We start from the raw sequence: 9,444 nt of genomic DNA on the forward strand, positions 1-9,444 counted from the left end.
TTTTCCACAGATAAAGTTGTTCATAATTGGGTTAGTCATACAATGCATAACAACCTTCATCAGTGCACATTTCCTGCCACCAATGTCAACAGTTTCCTTTTCACCCTCCCTGATGCCCTCTCCCCCTCCCCCATTTTATTTCACTTTCTTTTCTCTCTCTCTCTCTCTCTCTTTTCTTTTTTAACACTGTGGTTTGCAGTACTGTTAATGAAGGGGTGCTATATATGTCCTTTTCATAGCAGACCTTCTCTACTAATTGCACTCTCCACTCTTTGTGGCAATCTTCCTACCATGAATTGGTCCCTCTAATTGAGATCTTTTATTATTAATTTCTTTGAAGGCTACACAAACCACAAGCTAACAGATCTCAAACTAACCCTGACTTTATATTCATACTACAATAACCAATGGCAATCAACCTCTCCACAAAAAGAGGGAGATAAGACACTCAGAAACCATCTTGCCTTAGCTTCACAGCAGCCAAGAGACTTACAGAAAGGTCCCTACTCCTTCAGAGGCTCCCTTTCCCTCTGAGCTTTCAATCCTCCCAATCTCTAATGACTGAGCTATCCAAAGTCTTCATCAGAGACTGACCTACGCAGAGTTTTCATTAGATATGCCAGCTCTTGAACTAGTGTGTGGGAGACAGAGATGAGATTTCTTGAGATGAGATTCCTGAGGCCCGGGAATCTAATCCAGCATGGTGAGACCCAGCTTGTCTTTCTGGTGGTTCTAGTTTCTCTTCTCTGTCTGTCACCCTCTACTTCTCCTACAGCACAGGGAGAAACCCTAAACCAACCTTGCCAGCTCAGAAGTCAGGAGAAATCAGGGAGCAAAGGGGTAAAAGCTATAAAGAGGGAATCTTGCGCATTTATTGAGCAACCGAGATGAGCAAAGATAACAGAATGGAGGTGAGAAAGGGTGCATCCACCATCAATTTGCCAAGGGACATTGAATAAATAAGTCTCTTCAGGCGTCAGTTTTCCCACTGGTAATGTGAAAAGCACATACATTCTCCCAGTGAAGCAGTGGTGTGCTGACTCTAGCTCTTCCTGAGCTATAACAAGCAGCTGCTAAATGGGGAAAATTTAGGGAGCCTGCTGTTAAATACAGCTGTTATGACAGCTGTTATTAAAAATACAGATTTAAATATGCATATTTACAGTTAAATAAATTATATTAAAACCCAACAGTAAAAATACTCAAAACTCACCAATGATTCCCTAAATATGTGTCCTGTTATTAGCTCTGACAAAGTTCAGCTAATATTTACTGTAAAAAAATGACAGATGCAAGGTCCCTTGGGCTTTGAGGCCCACATCAGTTCCTGCCTTATAATCTTTTTTTTTTTTTTTTTTTGGTTTTTGAGCCACACCCAGCGGTGCTCAGGGGTTACTCCTGGCTGTCTGCTCAGAAATAGCTCCTGGCAGGCACGGGGGACCATATGGGACACCGGGATTCGAACCAACCACCTTTGGTCCTGGATCGGCTGCTTGCAAGGCAAACACCGCTGTGCTATCTCTCTGGGCCCTGCCTTATAATCTTATATGAGTTTTTTCTCAGTGATGTAACAATATTAAAGCCAATCTTTTGTTTGTCATGTTTGTTTGCGGGCCACATCTGGCAGTGGCAGGGAGTACTCCTGGCTCCACAGTCAGGAATCACTCCTACAAGACTCAGAGGTGGCAGGGATGGAAACAGATTTGGCCACATGCAAGGCAAATGCTGTACCTGCTATCCTATCTCTCAGGCCCCATTAAAGTCAATCTTGGCTCACAATAATTGCCAATAAACCATGTAACCTACTAGCCTCATTCACCAATTGTGAATCTCTGTTTTGGGGATGATTTCTATTTACATTATATGGCTGAAGTACTATATGAATGTAGTCCAAAACAAAACAAAAAAAAAAAAAAAGGAGGGGTTTGTGTCTTCTGGGATCCTTTCTCAGGTTTCAAAAGGTACCCAAAGAGAAAGACTTCCTCTACTTTCTTCATCTCTCACTTTGAAAATACTATTTCTGTCTTTGCTAGTACCCTGGACACTAGGCAAAGTGGCTGAGGTCAGCCCAGCAGCCACCAGGGGAAGATACTATACAAAGCCTTCCCCCACCAGGGAGGAGGCACAGATGCCAGCGGGAAAGGCAATTTTATGCAGAGCAGCCACCTCTGCTATTCTGGGTGGACTTGGGGCTTCTCCGAAAATAGAACAATAAATGCACAGGTCTAGACTAAGCAGCAATTTTGGTTTTGGGGAAAGCTGATACCCAGAGGAGGAGGATAACCCCCAAGAGTGTTTGTTTCTAGCAATTTGGGATCAATTAGGCAGAAAAAGTGTCTGGCAAAGAGCAAAGGTTCGAACCATACCAGGAGTAAATTCTCAAATTGTCAAGACTGCCTTTGGGGAAATGGGGGGACAACCTTAAGAGTTGGGGAAATCCAAAAAAATAAAATAAAATTAAATTAAATTAAAATAATAAGATGCCAGAGCAATAGCACAGCAGTAGGGTGTTTGCCTTGTATGCGACTGACCCGGGATGGACCCAGGTTTGAACCCCAGAATTTCATATGGCCCCCCAAGCCTGCCAGAAATGGTTTCTAAGCCCAGAGCCAGGAGTAACCCCTAAGCTGCTGGGTGTGACCCAAAAACCAAAAAATAAAATAAAAGAATTGGATAAATCATCTCTAGGTCTTGCTCTGCTCACAAAGCCCCAGGGAAATGCATTCTGAGCATTTAAACCAGAACTTTGTATCTGCTCAGCTGATCCTAGGAAGAATAAAAGAAACAAAACGAAAAAGAAAAAAAAAAAGGTTTTGCCTCACTCCCTCTTGATTAATTCAAAAGCAGAGAATGCTGAGGAAGTAGAAGGACAGAGAAAGCGAAGTGTGGTGATGAGCGGTAAAAAATAACAGATGTGGAGAGAATTACACCTGAACAAACAGACCCTTGAATTAAGACCCTTTTAAGAATAAGCAGAAAATAAAGGAAAGGCCCTTAGACAAATGCAGTGAGTACACAAATGCAGCCATCCAGGGCTGTTCTTTTTAAAGATGTTCAAACTCATTAGTCATGGAAGAAATTAAAATTAAGAACCACAGTGAGACGGAGAAGCCACAGAGCATAACTCTCTCCCACAGTGAGACAAGGCTAGACAATCCACAAACTCTGAACTTCCCAGAAGCCCTGCTCAGAGAACTTCCCAGGCTCCTCCTGAAAAGAGAGGGACTTTGATTTTCCCTGGACAGATGAGGCACACACAGCCTCTGCCAGAGATCCAGGGAGAAAGAGAAAATGTGATCTAAGAGCTAAGCGTAGGGTTGTGTGAAGTTAATCATTCATGGGAACCCAAAACAATAAGAGGTGTTCACCTTCCCAGCAGATTTTTTCATCACCTTTACCAGAAATCTAAGGTAGCCAAAGCTGGAAGATACCAGGAGTGTGGTTGCAAAGGGGTTGCCCTCTCCTCCCACAGTCCAGGCAAAGATCCAGGATCCACAGACGGACACAACCATATGCATGGGCAGAAATGAAATAATCTTCCTTCTGTCCCCCATGTTAATACAAATAAAAACAATCTCCCCTCTGTGGGGAGGAGCAGGAGAATCTCACGTAAATTCAAAGCACTCAACCTTCCAGAACCACCAGAATTAGTGAGCTGCTAAAACCATGAACTGGCCTGGCTGCAGAGGGAGGAGTCTCACAGGCTTCTGGTAAGTGGGTGAATTGGTTCTTTGGAAAACTGTCGGGAAGCACTGACTAGCCTGCACTTAGCAGGCTGGAGTGATAGCAAAGCAGGTAGCGCACTTGCCTTGCACGTGGCTAACCTAAATTCAATTCCCTGCCATCCTATATGATCCTCCAAGCCCAACTCAGGAGGGATTCCTGAGTGCAGAGTCAGGAGTAACCCTTGGGCACCATCGGATGTGGCACAGAGTCAAAAACAAACAAACAAAAAAAAAAGATGTATAAAACTGTAACTTAGTAATGTCATTTCAAGACTTTTAATCTAAGAAATGAGTACAAAAAGTCAAAAAATCAAGAACATTCATGGCAAAAATATTCAAAATGATTCAAGACAATGAACAATCCAAAAACCACCAACAGTGCAGAATATAAATTGTATAGCTTTCTCATATAATTACTAAATACTACACAGCATCAAAAAAAATCAACAAACCACGGCTTTCTACCACATGAATAAATCTGAACAGCATGTTGAGAAAAATGCTCCAGTTTAAAAAGACCCATGAGTTATTTTGGTAATAGGACTTTCAAAACAGGTGACATTAACAAAAGAAATCAAAATCAAAATCTACCCCTTAAAACACAGAGAACAATGTAAAGAGGAGGCTTTTGGAGCACAGGTGAGTTCTATATTTTGACCAGGTTTTGGCCAAACAGACAGGTTTGTTCACATCAGAAATAATCATAGAGCTGGAATTGTTTTATTTTTTATTTAAAGAACCATGTTTACAGTAGTTTTGATAGTTGAACACCCCAGAAACTCAGAGCAGCCAGGGAAGAAGTAGAAAAATCAGTCACAGACTGAAACTACCTGCTGTCCCCAGTCAGCTGTCTCACAGGAGTCCCAGCCATCACAGGAATGGTCACAACCCAGAGTCCTTCAGAATGCCACAGCGTCAACACATGAGCAATGTACGTGCTCTGCGTTCTTGGGAAACATGAGCAAATGAGCTGCAGGTGCATCCAGAGAGACCTCAGATACACACACATTGGTAAGTGAAGACCAATGTTGATCCTTTTATATCAAACCCTCACCCTGAGAAGAAGTGGGGGGGGGGGGCTCAGCAGCTTCTCGGCTGCTGTGTTTTCATGAAGGGTGTTCACAAAGGACACATCTATCCCTAGGTAGGCAGCTAACAATGCAGAACCAGGGCCTGCAGAAAGATTTTAGACCACTTGCTTTGCCTGTATGTGTTGCACTATGTCCTCTGAGCAACAGAGCACAGAGGAGCCACTTCGGTGGAATCAAGAACATGAAGTCCTTGTGAAAATCACTGTATCTGAGAGCTGGCACTGACACAAAACTGTTAGGACTTGGGGATGGGGTCTCGGAACCCTGACTCGAGTCTTAGGGCCAAAGACTGAGCACTAGAACAAACAGTGCTCTTTGGTAGCACTGAGTGACAAACCAGGGTCAAAGACTAATGGCTCATTTCTGTCTCTTTCACAACCAGTGAAATAAAACACAAAAGATGGGCTCCCTCCAGATGTTTCTGGTTATTGGTATTTTTCATTGGATTGTCAAAAACTTCCTCTTCATGATTAAAACTTGCCTGATGGAAGCGACCTATTTCTGCTAAGTAAAAAAATCAAATTTCTGTTTTTACTGCCACTGTAGAGAACCCACTAATGACGCTTAATTTGATGGAAAGTTCCTGATTTTAACTGTCCAAATCAACCTTGGATCCCGCTCTTACATACACAATAGATACACTGGCAGAGGATAGAAAACTCAAACACTTCTATTTATTAGTGAGCAGTGATTCTCACATGCAGAGAAGAAAACACCTACTCAAAGCTCGTAAACAACTAGATGTGAACACAAGCACACATAAAGCTGATTAATTAACTTGCACCAAATGACCAGAAGTTTAAAATTTCTTCTCAGAGTTTTAAAACATGAATGAATTAGGTCCATTAGTAAACAATTTTTTACTGTTTGTTTTCACTAATTCAACCCATATGTCCTAGGACATTTGTACTTGTTTCTGCATTGGTCAAAGAATCCTCCCAAATCTAATGTCAGAGCTCTGTACTACAGAATACAATGCTGAGCAATATTGCCCTCCCACAGACAGTTAAAATTCATGTTAGGTATTATGAGCATTAACAGGATTTCAGTAAATCAACATGAAATTACTCATATCCTGATTTTCTTTTTTTTTTTTTTTTTTTTTTTTTTTTTGGTTTTTGGGCCACACCCAGCAGTGCTCAAGGGTTACTCCTGGCTGTCTGCTCAGAAATAGTTCCTGGCAGGCACGGGGGACCATATGGGACACGGGGATTTGAACCAACCACCTTAGGTCCTAGATCAGCTGCTTGCAAGGCAAACACCACTGTGCTATCTCTCCGGGCCCATATCCTGATTTTCTTAAGTGTGTTCACTTGTTTATTTATATGTTCTTCCTTATTCTACACTAGATCTGTTTGCCTGAACTACTTCCAAACAAACCAGAGTTAAATGTGTGAATTATTTTTTTCTTTTTTAACATTTCCTGTGGAAAACAACTAGAAGTCTTTGGAAATCATATGAATTTCATCATGTCCTTCAAGTCTCCCCAAGAATCAAAGAACTATCTGGGGAAATTTTTTAATCAATAAAGAAATCATGTTTTCTGAAGCCAACCAACCCATTCCACAGATAAGTCATTTAAGGGAGAAATTCTTTTATTCTAACCTCACAAATTTAATGGCCCCTTCTCAACCCTATCATAAATATCATCATAATCCTATCATGAATACTCCTAGTCACAACACCTAAAGATTCAAGTCAGTCCATTCTGAAGAAAATGAAAATAATAATAAGGTTCACTAATATTTGTCTTAGTACTAGCTAGAAAAAAGCATAAATGTCCCATTAATGGGTGGTGGGTAAACACATATCTATTTGAAAAACCAAAACTCTGATAAGGCCCTGTCACTCTGTGTCCTGGCAAATATGATCAACATGGCAACTGCCTCCAATTCAATGCCTCTGTGTGAACTGGGTGCTGGGAATAAGGCATAAATCACATGAAATTGCAACTGAAATGCTTGAGAGAAACTTCATAAGCTTGGAGACATATTTTTTTGGAGACATATTTTAAAGCAAAGGTGGGACAAGTTCTGATTTGAAGGGTCCCTTTCCAGTACAAGGGCAGAGGTTGGGAATCCACTTTTAAGTATGAAACAACCTTCAGAGGAAATTCAGAATAAAAAAAATACATGCTACTTTCCACAGAGATTTCTGCCAGGATATAAATTCAATGTTTGCTCAGTAATACAAATATATGAAAACTGGGTAAAGGGAAAGGAAACCTGGGGGAGGGGAGTTTTAAAATGTACCCTTCATAAGTTGCTTTAAAATACTTTTTAAGAGTACCCTATGCATGAATTTTTAGTATCCTACTCTCCTTTTAGTCCTATTCTATATCAAGGGACAAAAATTTTATTGAGGGGAGAAAAGTCATGCTTCAAAGACTACATGTCTCTACCTCTCTTGCAGCTAAGTGTAGTGATGTCACTATACCCTGAACAATAGATAAGTCCTAAATATTAAAAAATAGAAATAAATAATAAGTGGTTGATAAGGGAGGAAATAAATGTTTCTGCAGTCATCTCTACCCTCAGGGAACCTACAGATAGTTGGAGAGATGGATGTAGAACAAGGATCATGGTGCATATTATATTCTGTTGGGTGCAAAAGACTATATGGAAACTAAGTGGGAATCTTTCAAATGTGCTATAAGCAAAAGTATTTCCATTTTAGAGAATGCCTAGTAGTATGATTTTTAACAAATATGATACCTCTCTGGCCTTGCTCTCACTGTTTTTGCAGTGCCAGCAACAGAACTCATTTTTCTCATATTTTAATGAAAATAGAAATCCCAACTCTCAGAACTAATATTTAAAGCAAAGACTCGGTTACTTTCTATCTTCTGTGTTCTTCTCATATTTTCTGAAGGAGCCTAGGGCATCACAGGAATGGTCATGACCCACAAAGTCCTCCAGGATGATATGGCATCAACACATTAGCAGTGTACATGCTCTGAGACCATCCTACAAGAGCCAAAGAGGTTTAATGCTAATGATGATGATAAACATGTTACCTGCTTTCATTCACAGAACAGTATAAGTCATTCATTTGCACAGGACTCTCCAGTCTGCTTGGTGTGCTTCACTGGGCAGTGTTCAGAACAATGGGAAATGATAGAATAAGAAAACATTTTTTTAAGTCCAGCAATACCTTTGAAGACTGCTTGAAACCTGAGTTTTGTGAAGTTTTTTTGTTTGTTTCTTTGAGTTTTCTTTTTTTGTTGTTGTTTTGTTTTGTTTGGGGGTCATACCCAGCAGCACTGAGGGGTTACCCCTGGCTCTATGCTCAGAAATCACTCCTGGCAGGCACAGGGGACCATATGGGATGCCGGGATTCAAACCACCATCCCTCTGCATGAAAGGCAAATGCCCTACCTCCATGCTTTCTCTCCAGCCCCACTTTGAGTTTTCTTTGGGATTTTTTTGCCACCCCCAGCTGTGCTCAGGGTTACTCTAAGGTCTCTCTAAGGTGGTGCTTGGTGGACTATATGACCTTAGTCAGCTGGTTATAAGACAACTCTCTACTCATTGTAATTTTTAAATCTTCTAAAGCCTGAGATTTAAATGTAAGCTTCTGACCTCCCCTGATGTGACAGTCCCAGCACATTAGTTAACTGCACTGATTTATCTAAATGTCAATGATGACACACACATTGGCTAAGTCTGTTAGTCACACCAAAGAGCACATCACTGGGGCCGGAGAGATAGTATGGAGGTAGGGCATTTGCCTTGCATGCAGAAGAGTGGTGGTTTGAACCCCAGCATCCCATATGGTCCCCGGAGCCTGGCAGGAGCGATTTCTAAGCATAGAGCCAGAAGTAACCCCTGAGTGCTACCGGGTGTGACCCAAAACCCAGCGTGCCCCATCATGACCCCTTATTTGTCTGATGGCCTTGGTCTCAGATCATGAGAAAAGTGAAGCAGGAGACAAGCTCTCTTATTTCCCCTACCAAATATACTTCCAGTATAAAACATACTCTGAGGAGAACCCATCTGGTCTCTCTAATCAAAAGCAGCCAGTAACTCCTCCAAAGCCTTCCCTCAAGATGTTTCCATGTCCCACTGCTGTTTGTGTCTCTCATCTCATATCAGGTTTATCTGCAGAGAGAGAAACTTTCTGGGCCCTGCCAACAAAGACAAAGAGTGCCTCTTCCAAAAAAGACTTTTCCCAAGCAGCCTCCATGTCGCACCTCTACTGCTGACTTCCCTGTTGTTTCTCACCCCATCTCGACTTATCTGCAGCAGTGCCACGTCCAAAGTCTCCCCTAAAGCTAACTCATCCTACCACTGATTTTGACCTCTCTACTATGTCTCGCCACATCTCAAGTTTCTCTGCTGAGTAATTTGGGTCCCTCCATAAAATGGGCTAGTGGTACATGCAGCATCTTCCCTCAGCACTTCGAGATAACCTGGATGTCTCTTTCCACATCTAAGTTTAGTCTGCAGAGAGAGGGACTCCTTCGTCCCTCCAATCAAACACAGCCATTGCCACAATTAAAGTCTATCCCCAAGCTGCTCTCATGCCCCACAATTTTTTGTGCCCACCATGAGGTCTACTTCAGGTTTGTTGGCAGAAGGGGACCATCTGAACCTTTCCATCAATCACAACCAAGTTTGCCTTCAAAA

Source organism: Suncus etruscus, chromosome 1 (genome assembly GCF_024139225.1).
Source record: "Suncus etruscus isolate mSunEtr1 chromosome 1, mSunEtr1.pri.cur, whole genome shotgun sequence".
NCBI lineage: Eukaryota > Metazoa > Chordata > Mammalia > Eulipotyphla > Soricidae > Suncus > Suncus etruscus.